The sequence below is a fragment of the Chlorocebus sabaeus genome, chromosome 11 (assembly GCF_047675955.1).
Source record: "Chlorocebus sabaeus isolate Y175 chromosome 11, mChlSab1.0.hap1, whole genome shotgun sequence".
Lineage (NCBI taxonomy): Eukaryota > Metazoa > Chordata > Mammalia > Primates > Cercopithecidae > Chlorocebus > Chlorocebus sabaeus.
In genome coordinates, this window is record NC_132914.1 from 8847939 (window position 1) to 8868083 (window position 20145).

Sequence of the window (20145 nt, forward strand, 5' to 3'; positions counted from 1 at the left end):
GGCAAACACATCCTGGCACTTTGCAAGGGTCTATAAATAGTGATAAATTGGGGTCTCTGTCCTTAGGGAGAATGTAGTCTATTAGAAGAAATAGACAAGGAAACTACAAATGAGAAACACTCTGGTGCCAAGAAGAAAGAAGGACAGTCTGCATAGGAGATGACTCAGAGTAAAGCTCAGGGACCATTTACTTCTCAGAGGTGAGCTGCATCCTAAACAGCTAGGTGGGAATTATTAAGTTAGGAGGGGAAGGGCATTACAAGCATAGGGAACAGAGTGTGCAAATGCTTGTCAGGTAAGAGGATTTAGTACTTGTTTCTTTGGTTTTTGTAGAAAAAATGAATATGTAGTATGATTGGTGGATATCAGGAAGTATAGATAAGGTGAGGGTTAAGGGAGATTCACTATCAAGAAATTTTATTTTGTAATGATGTAAGAAATCATCTTTAAGAAATTTTATTTTGCAAAGATTTTAAATGGGGGTAGGTATTACATGGTAAGACATACTCATTGGAAAAATATGCTGGCAATAAAATGAAAAATTAGAAGGTGAGATTGAGGAGTGAAGGCCAGTTGGAAGACTCTTACAGAAATTCAGGCAGGAAAAGAAGAGGGGTGAATTCACATAATGTAAGAGAGAAAAGAGACAAGATAAAGAGATTCAGAAGGTACAATTGTTACTGATATTTGATTACGTGAAATGGAGGCAAAAAGATTGAACATCTTTTATGTGGCATTTCCCAGCTTCCTGATTTGAACAGCTCAGTGGATACAGTATTCTTAACTTGAAGCTTATAGTCCATTAGGGAGGGCAGTAGCTATTTGGAAAATCATATTTAAAGACTGCTTATTGAATTAAGTACCAACATTTAGATAATTATTTAGTAGTATCGTAAAAACTCTGTTCTTTTTACCTTTATCAGTGAAGTAGGTGGAAATAATATAAAACGGGTGCTTTTTTAAAAAGTCAAGTATGTAGTTGAAAATATCTCAGTAATATAGCTAGAGAGGGATAATGTCAGAATTTTGAGTCAGAATTATTTTTAATGTTTTACCTGAAGGGGACTGAGATGAACAAATAAAGTGTTTAAAAGAGAGATGTACAATCCACCATAAGTTGCACAAGTATAGATTAATAGAAACGTAAGTTATTATTAGCAATATTAGGTAATAATAATATGGCAATTAACACTTATGTAGTGCTTTTGATTTTCAAGAAGTACTTTCAGTATTTTTTTTTTTATTTGAACTTTCAACAACTCTGTGAGTTAGGCCTTTTTTGTTTCATTTTACATGTAAACAAATTGGGGGTTAGAGAGGTTAAGTATAAGAAAAAAAATTCTGATAATCAGGTGTTATGAATGGAATAAGCTACTTGGTGGCCGGTCCTCAGCACTGAAGAAGTGTAGACAAAGCTGGATGTCTACCTGCCGGAGATGTTCCAAAGCATGCAACAGCTCTAGCAGGCAGGAGTTAGGGGGAGACGAGATTGTGCATGCAATGTTTAGAGGATCATAGAATATGAACCCTGACAAGAACCTGAGGCTAATGTAGTCTCACGTTTCCATTTTACAAGTGAGAAAACTGAGGCCCAGAAAGGTCAACCTGCTCAAGCTGATGCGAGCTCTGGAATCTAGCTGTAGGTCAGTGATCTCTAAACAGTCATTCTCAACTGAAAACTGTATGAGAATCCTGGCGAAAGAAGGAAAACGAGAAGAAAAAAGTGAGTGGACCCAAATGGTTGACATCATATCCTTAATTATCACGTTTTTTAAATCCATAGGGAGAACGAATGTTCTTGAGAATAAAAGTAGTTGGCAAGTGGTATACGTTTTTTATGGACAATAACATTTATTTTTTAGTATTTACAGGAAACAGAGACTACGAAGTGGTGTAAGACATGGACCTTATACTGCACGCTCTTACAAGCATTGTGTGGTAGGCAGAACAATGGGCCCCCAAAGATGTCCACACCCTAATCCTCAGAACCTGTGATTATGAGGCAGGAGAATAGGGTTTGAAGGCAGGAAACCTAAGGCCGATTGGCTCTGACTCCTAGAACTGAATCAAAAGGAAAACCCCACCTCTCCACACCCAAGTAACAAAATGATCAGAGGCTACTTCCTTTGCAACTTCCCGCTCCACCCTTTTCTGCGTTGCAGATGAAAAATGAAAGGACCTCCGATTGGTCCCCTCCTGCAACCAATCAGACTGGTTACAGGCCAACTCTTCGTGTGTAACTTTGTAACTTCACTTCAGCTTCCGATTGGTCATTTTGCATCACCAATCAGACTGGTTGCTGGCCGCTACTTTATTTACATAGGGTTTAAACCAAGTAACCAACAGGAAACCTCTAGAGAGTATTTAAATCCCAGAAAGTTCTGTAACCAGGCTCTTGAGTCACTTGCTCGAACCTGCTCAGTCTGTGGAGTGTAATTTATTTTAATAAATCTGTGATTTACTTTCATTGCTTTGTTTGTGCCTTTTGTCCAATTCTTTGTTCAAAACGCCAAGAACTTGGACACCCTCCACCCGTAACGATTATGCTACCTTTAATGGCAAAAGTGACAATGGAGATGTGACTGAGGTTATGGAGCTTCGAGAAGAAGATTATCCTGTGGGCCCAATCTACTCATCATGTGAGTCCTTAAAGGTGGAGAAACTTTCTAACCTGTGGTCAGAGAGAGAGCAGGACACACAGCAATGGCAGAATGGTCACAGAAACACACACCTGATGTGAGAGGACTCAACCAGCCACTGTTGGCTTTGAAGATGGGGGAAACAAAAAGGCTAGCAACCAAAGAACATGGGAGACTTTTATAAGCTGGGAAAGGCAAGAAAACAAATTCTTCCCAGGAACCTCTAGAAAAGAATACAGCCCTGCTAATACCCTGATTTTAACCCACGTAGAATTATATTAACTTCCGACTTACAGAACTGTAAAATAAAAAATTTATACTGTTTAGGCCACTAAGTTTGTGGTAATGTGTTGTGTTAGCAATAGAAAACTAATACATAATGTAAAAAGAAACAACATATACATGGAAGCTTACCAATGATCAATATTCTATAGGGCATACCAACCAGAGTTAAACATGAGGTCATATCAGTAGTAATTTCCCATACTCTGTCACTGCCTTTAGTTGGTTGCAGAACCTCTGGTTTTTCTTAAAAGATCCTTTCCCCAACTGTCCCTGAAGATCCTCAAGATAGTAGAGGACCTCATAAAATTTCACAATCCCAAACCCTAGCTGCTACATAGAATCCACTATTTTCTTTGTCTTAGATTTCCTCTGGTGATGTCTACTGTTCTCTAAACGCCTGGGAAGCTCCATTTAGATGCCAGGCATTGCTGTGGTGACTGTACCGCTGACTCTGTTTAAAGCTTTCATCAAAGGGACTCTATCCTCTGTGCCAGTGCAAGCCTTTCAGGTAAGCCTCAGGCCCATGTGGAGCTACCTCCCACTAGTAGCCACTGCTTGCCTTTTTGTGAAAGTTGAGCTGCATTTCCAGATAAAGTTGGAAGAATTCACCTGCCTCGCTTTTGTGTTATATTCCCTTGAAAACAGTTCCAACGCAAAGCTACCTTGTGTACACAGGGTCTCATACAGCTTTATTGTTGCTGTTGTATTTTTCTGTGAAATAACTCTACCAGTTGTACTTAGAGTCCCCTCTCACTAGGACTCTGTTATTTCACAAGGACTTGGCCAAAGAACATTGAGATGCAGACACAATGCTGAACCCCAAGCTATTCTTGTTAGTAGAAAATACCTTTGTGCTTTGATTTTCTTTTTTCTTATAATGAATGACTTTCCAGGAATTCCTCCATGCCTTCTGTAAATAGATTCCACCCCACTAAACCAATAGATTCCTTCCTCACAACTGCAGAATCATACAAGAGGGAATATACTAAGTAACACATGGATGGATGGCTTTAACAGCTTAGAGGAGAGCAGGATCTGGCAGTTAGGATTCATGTAGACTAAACTGGAGAAGGAAGAGATCCCCAATGTATATTTCAGTGTGACTTCCCACTACTGTTCAGTACTTAATCTGGACAGAGAGATAATGGGCATTCGACAAATTCCTACGGAATTAATAATGAGGCAGAAATAATGATCTGGTAGAAACACTGGAGCCGAAGCATTGTTGACAATGAGTTGGAGGCTCATAAATTTGAGATGGAGGTAATAATTGAAATTACAAGGGAATGAAAACTTGAAGAGAAAAGAGAAATAATGGATATTCTAACCATCTTATTAATGAGTATAATGTGTGGGACTAGCTATACAAATATACCTCATTGTGTATTTCTGCTGTTTAACTCAGACTTTGTGGTACTTAGTTGTTTCCGTGTCTGTGCATTACCATTTCCAGTGTTTTCTCTATCTCGAAATGTTTTTAATGGATAATTTATTTGATTTGCTCAACAAAATTGGAGAGTAAAATTTTGCCTCCCCTTTCTGTACCATATATATATATATTTTTAATCGTAGAGGTTATAACCTCTATTACCACAACAGTAATGAGATTTTAAACAAAATTCTGTGCATCAGAATGAGTATCTAGCAATACACTGCAGAAATTTAAAAAATGAGTAAACCACTTTATCTGTCATCAAGGACCATGCTTGGGGAGGTAGAGTAGAAAATTACATAATATGAAGTTCCAAAGAGTTCATTTGGCTTTGATTTATCACTTATGACATAAAGGATGGAAAGAACAACTAACTGATGAGATGTCTTCCTTTCTCCTTTTGAGGTAAAATTCACATAACATAAAATCAACCATTAGCCATTTAAAAATGAACAGTTCAGTGGCATTAAGTACAATTCATCCTGTTTTTAAAAAGCCCTAAAGGAAATGAAAATGCCAAAGAGAAAGCTCTAGAGAATTGCCGTATCTCAATCTCTAAATATTCCACATTACATTGCACCCAAGTTCTTTTTGCTCTAATGAATGTCAGTTTGTGTTTCATATGCGTTCAATGCTGAACAAACTGGTGACATATTCAAGTTTCCTATGACCCATATTTCTTTAATAGAATTTGTATTAGGTGTTAATATCTAACAGAATTCCTTCAGCTATCTATTGTCTTAAGTATTTTCTGTTATTTTAATTTCCATATGGGCAGGTAACATAACTAATTTGTTCACTGCTTCCCCAGAGGAGAACCCAGGACATCATGGGATACACACACACACACACACACACACAGGCATATACATATACGTGTGTGTGTGCGCGCGCTCTAAATGAATGATCAATTACGTAATCTTGGGATTTTAATTCCCATTAACTCCTTATAGGTTCCCCCACGCCTCTGCGGTGATCAGTACTATCTTTTTTTTTTTTTTTTTTTTTTTTTTTTCAGACGAAGCCTTGCTCTGTCGCCCAGGCTGCAATGCAGTGGCACAATCTCGGCTCTGTGCAATCTCTGCCTCCTGGGTTCAAACGAGTCCCCTGCTTCAGCCTCCTGAGTAGCTGGGATTATAGGCGCCCGCCATCACGCCCGGATAATTTTTGGATTTTTAGAAGAGACGGGATTTCACCATGTTGGCCAGGCTGGTCTCGATCCCCTGACCACAGGTGATCCACCCGCCTTGGCCTCTCAAAATTCTGGGATTACAGGCGTGAGCCACCACTCCCGGCCCGTCAGTATTACCTTGGAACACCCCGGCAAAGCCTTCAGGTGGAGAACGTTCCTGGCGCGGAATCATCCACCTGAATGTGAATCCTGACCATTTTTAGGCGCCAGTGGAGGCCGCTGCTTTGGGGCCGGCCGTGAGGTGGCGCTGTTGCCCTGTATCGTGGCTCCGTTTTCACCTGGTCTGGAGTCTCCGCGATACCTGGCATCTAGCGATCACTATAGATCAGCAACAAGTCCAGCTTTTACAGTTTCAGCAGAGGTTTCCTGTGGCTCGCGTGTGGCGAGTCCCGGAAACCTCGGAGCCCGCAGACTTCCCTTCGCGGGAGCCCGCCCGAACTCCATCCTTTGCCGCCAGCCACGCCCCGCAGTGGGAAGGAGGGACTGAAAAGCATTTCCTTGAGGCTGGCACACCTTGCCCTACCCGAGCCGGTCATTATTTCCCCTCTGACTGGGCCGGTCCCACATGAAACCAGAGTGACCACAGGAGGGACACGGTAGTGAACGGGGCATGGGGGGCGGGCGCGGCGGGGAGGGTAAAGAAGGTGGGAGGGGAATGGCGGCCAGGCAGCTGGGGGTGGACTTTGCAGCTGGGGAGGGAGAAGAAGGGAAGAGGCTGGGAGCGGAACGGTTGTGATCTGCTGTTTGTGTTTATGTGAACAAACAGAAATCACCAAGTGAATTAACCTGTGTTTCTTCGGAACAAGCATCTTGTGGGGTTTGGCTTCTGTGTTTTTATATGGTAAGGGACTAAACCTGCCTCAGCAGATTTGGTGCAGAGAGAAACATGAGAAAACCCAGGAATGGGGGACCTCTGTTTATTCCTGGAGAGGGGGCCATCAGGAGAGGGGGGAGGGAAAGAATGAGCTTACAGGAATTACTTGTCAGAGGACTGCACAGCCTTTCAGACCATGGGCTCATTGCTTTCAGCGTCAGCTTCTTCAACTGCAAAGCATAAATACGGGAATTACTTTCCAGGGTTGTTGCGGTGTTTAAATGAGATATCAATCACCATGATTAAAAAGGGTACAGCGTGATGTGCTATCCCTTGTTGACTGAATCTCTGTTTTCTTTCTTTCTTTTTGGGGGGGTGGGGAGAATGGGGGAGGGAGTCTTGCTCTCTCACCCACGCTGGAGTGCAGTGGCACGATCTCGGCTCACTGCAACCTCCGCCTCCCAGGTCCAAGTGATTATCCTCCCTCAGCCTCCCAAGTAGCTGGGATTACAGGCGCCCACCACCACACCTGGCTAATATTTTTGTATTTTTAGTGGAGACGAGGTTTCACCTCTGTTTTCTTTTTAACGTCTTTTTTCCTCTTTCATTTTTCTCTATCAACCCCTCATCCCCGCTTTGTCTCCCTTCTTTCTTTCATTTATGCGATTGTTGCTTCCTTCTGTAATGAGTCCTCTCCACATTGGAGTTTCTTATACCTATGAGACCACACTTCCTTCCCACTGGGTGGGAAGTAGTTGTGGCAATAAAGGAGTCGAGTTACTATAATGTGCAGCACAGCTCAACTGAAATACACCTGGAAACGGAACTCTGTGCTGTCTACCCGGTTTTTCCCCCTCAGTACCCCGGAATCTCCACTGACAGCTAGCTAGGCGGCAGCTAGGTCTTTCAATGAGACATCATGAAGTATTTGCTTCCATGAAAATCATACGCTTTTTCTTTCAGTGCCTCCATTACTGTATGAGTTTGCTAGGGCTGCTGTAACAAGGTACTACAAACTGCATGGCTTTTGGCACCAGGTACCAGGAACTGATTTTGTGGAAGACAATTTTTTCATAGATGCTGATGAGGTTGGTGGGTCGGATGAGGTTGGTGGGTCGGATGAGGTTGGTGGGAGATGGTTTCAGAATGAAACTGTTTCATCTCACGTCATCAAGCATTAGATTCTCATAAGGAGTTCACAATCTATATCCCTCACATGAGCTGTTCACAATAGGGTTCACACTCCTATGAGAATCTAATGCCTGAGGGCACGGTGGCTCCCATCTGTAACCCCACCACTTTGGGAGGAGGCAGTGGGTGGATCGCCCTGAGCTCAGGAGTTTGAGACCAGCCTGGGCAACTTGGCGAAACCCGTCTCTACCAAAAACACAAGAGGAAGAGAAAGAAAGAAAATCTAATGTCCTGGCTTATCTGACAGGAGGAGGAGCTCAGGAGGTAATGACAGCAGTGGGGAGTGGCTGTAAATACAGATGAAGCTTTGCTGGCTCACCTGCCTCTCACTTCCTGCTGTGCACCCCTGACCGGTCTGCGCCCCGGGTGTTAGTGACCTCTGGCTTAAACAACGAAATAATTGTCTCACAGTTCAGGAGGCTAGCTGTCCAAAGCTAAGGTGTTATGAGGGCTGCATCTATTCCAGGCCTCTTTCTTTGGCTTGTAGATGGCTGTCTTCATGTTTATGTGGTGTTCTCCCTGTGTATATCTGTCTCTGAATTCCCCCCCCCCTTTTTTTTTTGAGACGGAGTCTTGCTCTGTCACCCAGACTGGAGTGCAGTGGCGCGATCTCAGCTCACTGTAAGCTCCACCTCCTGGGTTCACACCATTCTCCTGTGTCAGCCTCCTGAGTAGCTGGGACTATAGGCGCCCGCCACCACGCCCGGCTAATTTTTTTTTTTGTATTTTTGGTAGAGACGGGGTTTCACTGTGTTAGCCAGGATGGTCTCGATCTCCTGACCTCGTGATCCACCTGCCTCGGCCTCCCAAAGTGCTGGGATTACAGGTGTGAGCCACCGTGCCCTGCCCCTGAATTTCCCCTTTTTATAAGGACACTAGTCTTATTGGATTAGGGTACATCCTAATTACCTCATTTTAATTGATTATCTCTGCACTATCATCTCCCAATAAAGTTACATTATGAGTTCTGGAGGTTAGAATGTCAGCATATTAATTTTGGGAGGGTGTATAGTTCAACCCATTAACAACTAAAGTCTTTAATCATGCACGAGTTAGTTGAGCATTGCATCTATTTCAGTTGTCTCTGGCAGAAACTAATTCCCACCTTTCCCAAACCCTCACAACCAGTCCCAATCAACATGTGCTCCGAAGTTCTGCCAGGAGTTATGTGATTCTGCAGCTCTGTTTTCTTTTAACCTGAGTTTATACATTTCCTGTTGCCACTGTAACAGATTACCACAAAGGTGGTGGCCTAACCCAACATAAAGTTTTATTTTACAGTTCTGGAGGTCAGAAGTAAAAATGGATGGGTAGGTCTCCAGATGGATGGTTCCTTTTGGAGGTTCTAAGGGAGAATCAATTTCCTTGCCTCCTCCAGTCTCTAGAGGCTGCTTACAATCCTTGGCTCATGGCCCCTTCCTCCATCTTCAAAACCAGGAATGGCCGGTCGAGTGTTTCTCATGTCTTTTCATGCTGACGCTCACACTTTTGCCTTTCTCACACTTAAGGATTCTTGTAATTGCACTGAACTCACTGAGTATTCCAGGGTAATCTTTTTATTTTAAGGTCAGTTGATTCATTCCATCTGTAACCTTAATTCCCCTTCGCTATTTCAACACTACTAAAAATCAACATATTCATAGATTCTGGAGATTAGGACATGGACATCTTTGGGAAGCCATTATTCTGCCTACCATACCTGAGCTTTCCCAACTGGGTATTCTTTATTTTTATTATATGTATATTTAAAATTTATGTTTAATTTTAAAAAATTAAAAATTATATATATAATTTATCATATACATGTTGTTTTGAAATATGTGTATATTGTGAAATGGTTAAATTAAGCTAATTAACATAGTATTATTTCACATATTTTTGTGGTAAGAACACTTAATATCTACTCTCTTAGCAATTTTCAAGAATACAATACATAGTTTTTAACTATAGCCACCATGTTGTACAGTAGATCTCTTGACCTTATTCCTCCTTGTTAGGAAGAATCCTTTCATATCCTCTGACATCTTTCCAACCCCTCTAAGTCCCCCAACCTCTGGTAACCACCTTTCTATTCTCTACTTTTATGAGTTCAACTTTTTTAGATTCTACATATAAGTGAGATCATGGGATATTTTTCTTTCTGTGCCTAGTTTATTTCACTTAACATAATGTCTCCTGGGTTCATCCATGTTGTCAATTTCCATTTTTCAAAAGGCTGAATAATATTTCATTGTGTTTATACTATATGTATTTATACTTTATTCATTTATCCATTGATGGACATTTACATTGATTCCATCTCTTGGCTATTGTGAACAATGCTGCAATAAACATGGCGGGCAGACAGCAGTATGTCTGAAGTCAGACACACTGATTTCATTTTCTTGCTATCTATACACAGAAGGCAAAACACTGAGCCTTCAGAATAAAAGTAAGATAATATACTCAATAAAGAACACTATATACAAAAGTCAAATCACTATTGGATGTATACCCAATAGTGGAATTGCTGAATCATACAGTAGTTTACTTTTAATTTTTTGAGGAACTTTCCTACTGTTTTCCCTAATGGTTGTACTAATTTACATTCCCACCAACAGTGTGCAAGCGTTCCCCTTTCCCTATATCCTCTCCAACACTTATTTTTCATTTTTCAATAATAGCCATTCTAACAGGTATGAAGTAATGGCTCACTGTAGTTTTAACTTGCATTTTCCCTGATGATCAGTGATGTTGAACATTTTTTCACGTATGTGTTGGTCATTTGTGTGTCTTCTTTTGAGAAATGTCTATTCAGGTCCTTTGTTCATTTTTAATACAGTTATTTGTTTTCCCCCTATTGTTTTAGTTCCCTATGTATTTTGGATATTAATCACTTACCAGACATCAATCACTTCTCAGATATTTCTCCCATTCCACGGGTCATCTCTTCACTCTGTTGATTTTTTCGTTGGTTGTGCAGAAATTTTTTAGTTTGATGTAACCCCATTTGTCTATTTTTGCTTTTGTTGCCTGTGCTTTTGGGTTTATGTCCAAAAAAACCTCGCCTATCCTAATATGATGTGGAGCTTTTCCCTATGTTCTCTTCTAGTACTTTTAGTGTCAGATCTTACATTTAAGTCTTTAATCCGTTTTGAGTTGATTTTTGTATATGGTGTTCTTTATTGAGTGTATTATCTTATTTTTATTCTGAAGGCTCAATGTTTTGCCTGCTGTTTATAGATAGCAAAGAAGTTAAAATATTTTATCTGAAGAAAAGCAACCTGCTTAATGATGGAACAAAAAATGTGTCCCTATTGAGCAGAGACCTGGGTACCATGGACTTGCTATATTTACTGTTAAAAACTACTCCCCATTCTCCCTTGTACTTTTAGTATTGTAGTTTAATTCTTTATGCCCCATTAGTTTCTATAGGTTATTTTTCTACAAAAATTCCTTGCAGATCCAATGGTATTTTCATGGACGAATTAGCTACTTATTTATTCAACAATCATATGAATTCCGATATATGCCAGACACTGCTCTTGGTGCTAGGGATACAGCAGTGAACAAAATAACTGGTCCCTAAATTTTTATTCCCATGAAGGTTTCATGCTTTTTCTTCTTACTTTGCCACTTCATTTTTGTCCTCCCCATCAGCCCAGGCTCAGCCAGTCTCCAGTTCTCCAACATGCTTTCTGAATTTAGATGTAGCTACTGTGCTGTGCCTACTTCTGGCCTGTGCTAATGAGGGACCTAAAGAAGCTGCCTGTGCTCTCCAGGAAATTACAGTCTTGTTGGGAAGAAACAGATAATAATAGGCAAACTGGTTAAGTACTGAATAAGTAGGTTGGGTATTAGCATATCATGTCTTGGCATGGTTTCTAACTGGAGAAAGTGAAAGTAGAAGGGAATGAATATGCACAAAGGTAAAGAAGCTAATTATGGCCGGCCGGTGGCTCATGCCTGTAATCCCAGCACTTTGGGAGACTGAGGCAGGTGGATCACCTGAGGTCAGGAGTTTGAGAGCAGCTTTGCCAACATAGTGAAACCCCATCTCTACTAAATATACAAAAAAAAAAAAAAAAAAATTAGCCAGGCATGGTGGCAGCTGCCTGTAATCCCAGTTACTCGGGAGGCTTAGGCAGGAGATTAGCTTGAACCCGGGAGGCGGAGGTTGCAGTAAGCCAAGATCGTGCCACTGCACCCCAGCCTAGGCAACAAGAGTGAAACTCTGTCAAAAAAAATAAAAAAGAAGAAGAAGAAGAAGTAGAAGAAGAAGCAGCAGCAGCTAATGACACAGACATCAGTGTAGAGTGGACAGAGTCCTCTCTCAGTCCAGGGGACCTGAAATCTGTTTTAAGCTCTGTCTTTGTGAGCAAACAACAAGGCACCTACCTCAGGGGTCCTTAGTTGTTTGATTATTATTTTTATTCGTTTTAAAAATGAAGGGAAGAGGTTGACTGGGAAATTGCTGGAGATTCTTCCAGGTTAAAAAAAAAAAAAAAAAAGGTCTTTTATTTTTGAACTTTGCAGAATTTCTTTGAGATTTCTAACCAGAATAATAATAAGAGAGTTTAGAGTTCAGAGGAGATAGTAACCTCTGGATAGGGAAAGGATAATGGGGATGGAGTAAGGGGTTTCTATCCATCTGTTGGCTTATGATCTCATTTCCTGCGGAGCCCTCCTCAGCCCAGGTGGCCTTCTTCACTTGCTTTTTCTCCCTATACCTTCTGCTGAATTGGGCAGTTAGAGTTCAGCCCTATCATATTGCGAATACTACCTCCTAAGGGTGAGTCTTCAGGAAACACGAACATTTCCTGATGCTCACTCTTTCCTTAGCCCCCAGCAGTCTAGGTCGTATCCAAGCTTCTGAGTATTATGCACTTCCCTGAAAGCCATCTCAATCAGTTTTCGCATATTTCTCTTTCACAATAACCCTTCTTGGCATAGTGACAACAAGGAATATCGACAGTTAATTTGTTTTGTTTTGTTTTTTGAGACGGAGTCTCACTCTGTTGCCCAGGCTGGAGTGCAGGGGGATGATCACAGCTTGTTGCAGCCTTGACCTCTCAGGCTCAAGTGATCCTCCCATCTCAACTTCCCCAGTGGCTGGGACTACAGGCGTGCACCACCACGTCCAGCTAATTTTTGTATTTTTTTTTTTTTTTAAAGAGACAGGATCTTGCTGAAGAGCCTGGCTAACCAGGCTGGCCTGGAACTCCTGGCCTCAAGTGATCCTCATGCCTTCATCTTCCAAAATGCTGGGATTACAGAAGTGAGCCATGGAGGCCAGCTGACCGCTAATTCTTAACAGTTGCCATGGTCAGAGCAAATCGAAGGTAGTGTTTTAACTTTTATGACCCAAAATGTATACTTTTATGCTTTAAATTACTGGCCAAAATAAAAAATGAAAAGGAAACCTGCTTTAGTTTTTTTCCTCTGTAGCTGTTAACCTTTTATAACCTCAATAACTAGCCGCATCTTTATACATTTAAGTGTATTTTCAAAAATTGTTAGATAACAATATATAGAAATATGGTAGTTTTAGCATATTGATCTAAATTAAAAGTATTATATGTATATAATTCTAGGCTAAGTTAGAATTCTAGTAAGGACACAGTAGTGGATGCCAAAGGTTTAAGGGAAAAAAATTTATTTCAAACCATACATTGTGGTTACAGAAAAATCTCAGTAATACACATGTGTATTAGTCCTTTCTCACACTGCTATAAATTAGCCAAGACTGGGTAATTTACAAAGAAAAGAGGTTTAATTGACTCATAGTTCCTCATGGCTGGGGAGGCCTCAGGAAACTTATAACCGTGGCAGAAGAGGAAGCAGGCACGTCTTACATGGTGGCAGGCGAGAGAAAGCGTATGAAGGAAGCAAAGGGGGAAGAGCCCCTTATAAAACCATCAGATCTCGTGAGAACTTATTTGCTGTCACAAGAACAGCATGGGGGAAACCACCCCCATGATCCAATCACCCCCCACCGGGTCCCTCCCTGGACATGGGGGGATTATGGGGATTACAATTTGAGATGAGATCTGGGTGAAGACATAGAGCCAAACCGTATCAACATGTAATATCCACATATGAAGTCAGATGCCTTTCTGGAAAAAGCCTTGAAATGATTGGTTTTAGTTGCACACTCAGACATTGAATGATTTAACCAGATGTACTGTGTTGTGGGAGATGAATGCAGGGTTTGTGTTGGACAACTTTAGGAGACAGGATTATTTTATATTCATATTATGCTACCAAATAAGTGGTGAAAAGTACTTGCCAAAGGGGCTAATTTGATGTTTAGAGAAGTTGATCTCAAGTACTTTTTTTTCTGACAATAGTCAGCTATCAGGACCAATTGTATGTCAAGTTACCCCTAGTTTGTGTCAGTGAAAAAAGGCTTAGAATCAACTTCTCCAAAGTCTCTGTTAAGCCAGATCAGGCTGGCTTCACCTAGAAGGAAAAGCTCCTGGTTGACCCTCACCTACGAAAATTAGCTGGACATAGTGGTGGATGCCTGTAGTCCCAGCTACTGGGGAGGTTAAGATGGGAGGATCACTTGAGCCTGAGAGGTGAAGGCTGCAGCTCTTTGACACCTCTTCATCCTGGGCCCAAATTTAGTACCACTTCTGGCCAGTTAGACGCTATAACAGCAAGAAAGGACTTGTTTTAGTAGTTGAATTAACAGGTTTGGCTTATGGTTCAAGGAAGGAGGAGAGAGGAAACTGGAATGCTGAAAATTGATCCTGACCTCCTTGTGGTCAGATTTATTCTATAAGACTTATTCTCCAATTCCACAAATCCAGCCCATCTGATGTGAAACCACATGGCTTCCCTGACTCCTACTTCTGTGGTCTTTCCTCACAGGACTCAAGGCCTGACTCCTTTAACTTTCCTTGGCGCTGATATCTTAGTGTAAGTCAGAGCGAGTTCTGGCTAAGGAAGAAAAAAGAAGCAGAGTATTAATTAGAATATTCTTAAAGCCCCATCAATGAAAACACAACTGAGATATAAATATTGTAGCCTTCATGTATCTGGTAGACATTGGCAGAGGCTAGTCTGGATACATGTGCATCCCAAAGGCCCGGAAGACACTGTGAAAGTGTATGCACATTGTGAATTGCAAGGGCCAGGGTCTTGTTCCTCATTCTCATCCCTACAAAACTCAACTGAAAAAAATAGATGGAATATCCAGTCAGCCGTATGAAGGGTGGGAAATTGTAGTGGGAAGAGCACCAGATGGATATGCCAACACAAAATGCTTAGGTGCTAATTAACTATTGGGAGGTATCTGAACTCTGTGCCTTAGTTCCCCCACCAGTAAATTTGGAAGTTAGGTTTTTGTTGTTGCTTTCAAAGCACCCTTCTTATTGTACACATAGGGCACTCTGTGGCATTTGTGAAGCATGTGCTGTATTTCATAGTGTATTTGTCAAAGAGATCAAGAAATAGACAACAGGGTTGCTGTTCTTATGTTTTTTGTTTCTGTAACAGGGAGGTGTGATTATAGTGGTACAGAAGGTATGGGATAGTTACCTCATTTACAGTGTGTGAACGGCATGGCTTTCTGATACTGAGAGTTGAACCTGCTGTGTTTGCATTCTTTCTTGAAGCCCAGGCGGTTCCCATAACTCCAAATGACCTTGATTTCACTCTCTGTCTCTTTTCCTCACCCATGTTTCATACTTAGAGACAGTCTAATAATGGATTCATGATTGGAAGGTCCCATATCTGATTAGATCTCTGATTCATTTTCTGACTTATGCAAGTCACCTTGTCATTTAAACTTAGTTTCCACATGCAATATGAAGTTGGTAAAATATCTACAATTATTGTGAAATGGTTTTCTTTTACAAAAATGGGGATAATTTTGAAAAATATTCCAGTTTTGCAGCATTAGAAAAAAAGAAATGTAGGTAAACCAAATGTGATTTAAAACTACAATTATAATCTCCCCGCCCACACCAAAATCATTTTTTCTAAGTCTCCTTTTTTGGGGGGCTGACATTAAAATGAACTATTCTTAATTCGTTAACATTTACTAGGAAATCGAGTCAGGCTCACTTGAACTAAGGTCATAAAAGTGTGACCTTAGGATATCTACAAACAGACGGACAACAAAAATTTGACAGTATCAACAAGACATAACTAGTGACAGGTTGTGGGTTTATAAATATTCAGATAGTGTGTGAGATAGATTGCTCACAAAAAGAAGTTCATTGATCCTTGGCATAGAACTCTCTGTTCTGTGCTAGATGTACTAGCATCTTTACACCTGAGTTTAGGGTTTAGCGGGGATATTGGGGGCTGCATCTTTCTGGGCTTTTACTTAAATCTCAATCAGACATATTTTTGGTGCCTAGGGAGCGGTGGTCTCTGTAGGAGGATGGATAAATAGAAGTATTTATGTTAATAGGAAGTTAGGGATGCAGATTCTTTGGACACACTCTCTCGTCCCTGCAATTCATGACAACCTGAGAAATTTAGATCATCTCCTGTGGGCTGTCAGGGGAAAATGAGCTGGGTTGTGACATCAAGACAACTATAGAATGTAGTGCCCTACAGTCTGTCTACTTATCCCAGGTATGAGAAGGATCAATAGTGGCGTTGTATTACACCAGGCTACTTCACATAGAATGCGTTTCTGGCCAGTCTCTGGGAGGCATTTGTTGCCCGACCTGTCCTAGAACAGATTCTTCCAGACACAGAACATTCTGTGGTCTCACCAAATCGCACACAAATTCTGGTTTAACCTTTAGAGGCCATGGAACTATAAAGTTTATTATCAACAGATGTTACTTGTACACCAAAAACTACAAAATATCCCAAATATCCTTGAAAGAAGCTAAAGAAGACCTAAATGAATGGAAAGACATATTGTTTTCTTCAATGAGATGACTTAATACTGTTAAGATAGTGGTACTCCCCAAACTGATCTACATACTCAACATAATCACTATCAAAATTCCAGCCGTTTTTGTTTTTGTTTTTTTTCCGAAATGGTCAAAGTGATTCTAAAATTTATGAGAACACAAGGGACTCAGAATAGCCAAAACAGTCTTGAAAAAGAACAAAGTTGGAGGAATCACACAATGAAAATTTTTTTTTTTTTTTTTTGAGACGGAGTCTCGCTGTGTCGCCCAGGCTGGAGTGCAGTGGCGCGATCTCAGCTCACTGCAAGCTCCGCCTCCCGGGTTCACGCCATTCTCCTGCTTCAGCCTCCGGAGTAGCTGGGACTACAGGCGCCCACCACTGTGCCCGGCTCATTCTGTATTTTTAGTAGAGATGGGGTTTCACTGTGGTCTGGATCTCCTAACCTCGTGATCCGCCTGCCTCGGCCTCCCAAAATGCTGAGATTACAGGGGTGAGCCACGGCGCCCAGCCACACTTAATGATATTAAAACTTATGACAAATCTACAGTAATCAAGACTGCGTGGGCTGTGTGCTGTGGCACGCGCCAGTAATCCCAGCTACTTGTGAGGCTGAGGCAGAGGGAATCCCTTGAGTCCAGAGCTTGAGGCTGCAATGAGCTCTGATCACACCATTGCACTCCAGCCTGGGGGACAAAGGGAGACATTTTCTCTAATAATAATAAGGCTGAAAAAGACTATCTTTAATAATAACAAAGAGCAGAAAACAAGTGTTTTTAACAAATTGTGCTGGGACAACTGGATATTCACATGCAAAAGAATGAAGTTGGACCTTGACCTCTAATTCAAAATGAACCAAAGGCCTGAAGGTAAGAACTAAAACTCTGAAATTATTAGGAAAAACGTAAGTGTAAATCGTTGTGATATTGGTTGGGCAATGGTTTCTTAAACACACGTCAAAAGCACTAGCAATCAAACACAAAATTGTCAAAATTAGAAACTATTATGCTTCAAAGGACATTATCAAAAGTGAAAAGACAACATAACAGCATGGAAGAAAATATTGCATATGATATATCTAATAAGGGTTTAGTTTCTGGAATATATACTGGGTACTTATACAATAAAAAGACAAATTGCCCAACCAAAAAAAATGGTAAAGGAGTTGAATGTACATTTCTTCAAAGAAGATATACAAATGGCCAATGAGCATATGAGAAGATGTTCAGCATCAAAATGCAAATCAAAACCACAACGAGATATCATTTCACACCAACTAGTTAGGCTACAGTAAAAAAGACAAAAAGCAAGAAGTGTTTGTTAAGGATGTGGAGACACTGGACTCCTTATAAATTACTGGTGGGAGTATAGTGATGTAGTCACTTTAAAAGACAGTTGTCAGTTGCTCAAAATTTAAACTTAGAGTTACCATGTCAGCAATTTCACTCCTACATATATACCAAAGAAAAATGTAAACATGTCCACACAGAAACTTGTATGTGAATGTCCACAGCGGCGTTTTATATAAATGTGGAAAAGTGAAAACTATCCAAATGCCCACCCACTGATAAATGGCTAAACAAAATCTCTGTGTCTATCCATACAATGCAGTATTATTTAACCTCAAAAAGGAATGAAGTATTCTTTCATGCTACAACATGGATCATCCTTGAAAACATTTGCAAGTAAAAGAAGCCAGCCAGTTACAAAAGTCCACATACTGTATGAGTCGATTTATATGAAATGTCCTGAATAGGCAAATCCATAAAGACAGAAAATAATTCATGAATCCCTGGGGCTGGGGAAGGGAGCAGTAGGGTATGACTGCTATTGGGTAGGAGTTTCTTTCGAGGGTAATGGAAATATTCTAAAATAAGATATTGGTGATGGTTGCATACTTTTGTGACTCTAATAAAACCACTAAATTGCACACGTTAAAAAGGTAAATTTTATGGTATATGAATTATATCTCAATTTAAAAAACAAGTAATATTAAAGGTATTTCTAATTTTACAAAAAAATACTAGTTTTTGAGAATTTACTGGACAAACAGTATAGGACAGATTTTAAGAACATGGACTCTAAAGCCAAATGATCTGGGTTGGAATCCATCTTCACTGCTTACTAGCTGTGTGGTCTGGAGTAACTTACTTAACCTCTCTGTGCCCCAGTTTCTTCATCTGGTAGAATTAAATGACTAAATATTTGTGAAGTGCTTGGAAGAGTGCCTAACACACGACTACCACAGTATAAATGTTTGCTGTTATAACCGTGTGCAATAAACTGTACTAGGTAATAGTGGGAATCAAAACCAGTATCAAGGAAGTTTGTGTAAAACACAAATGTCAGTTAAGGAAGAGCAGAGCAGGGTGGATTCCAAAGCAGATTGCTTCACTCCGTTTATTGGCTGGACTCTGCTCCATGCCAATGTGTGAAAAGAGTCTGGGTTTTGTCCAAGAGGAGGAGGCGATGATATGGATCGAGAATATAACATCTAAATTTTGCCTTCGTACTTGGGTCCTGGGAAAAGGTCCAAAAATATGTTAGAGGAGACAGATGGGGACTAGCAAGGAATGGTTAACGATACTTAATATATACTTGTTGTTTAATGTAAGTAAAAATTAGGCAAAAATTTTCCAAGATTTTCCTCTGGAATTTTGGTCATAAACTCATGATGTTTCTCCTCCTGTTCTGATTTGAAGATTACTTTTTTCTTGAGACAGTTTTAGTATTTCATTTCAAAAAGTAAAGGTCAGACTGTTACCGGAAAGGGTTTCCAATCCAGATCCCAACAGAGGGTTCTTGGACTTCGCTCAAGAAAAAATTCGGGGCGAGTCCATAGAGTAAAGTGAAAGTAAGTTTACTAAGAAAGTAAAATAATAAAGAAATGCTCTCCATAGGCAGAGCAGTGGTGTGGGCTACTTGACTGAGTATACTTATAGTTATTTCTTGATTATATGCTAAGCAAGCGGTGGACTATTCATGAGTTTTCTGGGAAAGGGATGGGCAAATCCCAGAACTGAGGGTTCCCCCTTTTTAGACCATATAGGGTAACTTCCCGATGTTGCCATGGCATTTGTAAACTGTCTTGACACTGGTGGGAGTGTCTCTTAGCATGCTAATACATTATAATTAGTGTATAATAAGCAATGAGGACCACCAGAGGTCACTTTTGTGGCCATCTTGGTTTAGGTGGGTTTTGGCTGGCTTCTTTACCACATTCTGTTTTATCAGGAAGGTCATTGTGACCTGTATCTTGGGCTGACCTCCCATTTCACTCTATAACTAAGAACGCCTGAACTCCTGGGAATGCAGCCCTACAGTAGGTCTCAGCCTCATTTTACCCCGTCCCTATTCAAGATGGAGCTGCTCTGGTTCAAATGCCTCTAACATATTTCTCTCCTCTCCTTTACAAGGGGACCCTTAATCCTAAGGGTTGCAGAGGGATGAAGATCCATCTTCTGTAACTTCTTCAGGCTGAATAGTGGCAATGATATTGCTGCCTAACTATCAGTGTCTTTTGTATTCAGGGTAGAGAGAAGCTTGGTCAGAAAGCATCAATATGCAGATGGCCATTCATAACTCTTGATTTCCCACAAAAGATAATATCTGGAATATTAATAAGTGTTCAATTTAAGAAAACATTCAGTAAGCTTATACTGCATTCCTACACAAAGGGTGCAAAAGCAATATATTCCACAAGAGTAGAGCAAAATAAACAAAATTATCCTAA

At 40.6% G+C, this 20145-nt stretch overlaps 1 protein-coding gene across 2 annotated transcripts in view; it reads left to right on the top strand.

Moving 5' to 3' along the window:
- Positions 1 to 5599: 5599 nt before the first annotated feature.
- Positions 5600 to 20145, top strand: part of STYK1 (serine/threonine/tyrosine kinase 1) — a 55365-nt gene continuing 40819 nt past the window's right edge. Inside the window, exon 1 of one of the 2 annotated variants that reach the window (XM_007967639.3) lies at positions 5600 to 6144. The gene's annotated coding sequence lies outside the window, so the exon portion shown is untranslated. The remainder of the gene's footprint in view (positions 6145 to 20145) is intronic. The other variant, XM_007967637.3, reaches the window with a different exon arrangement.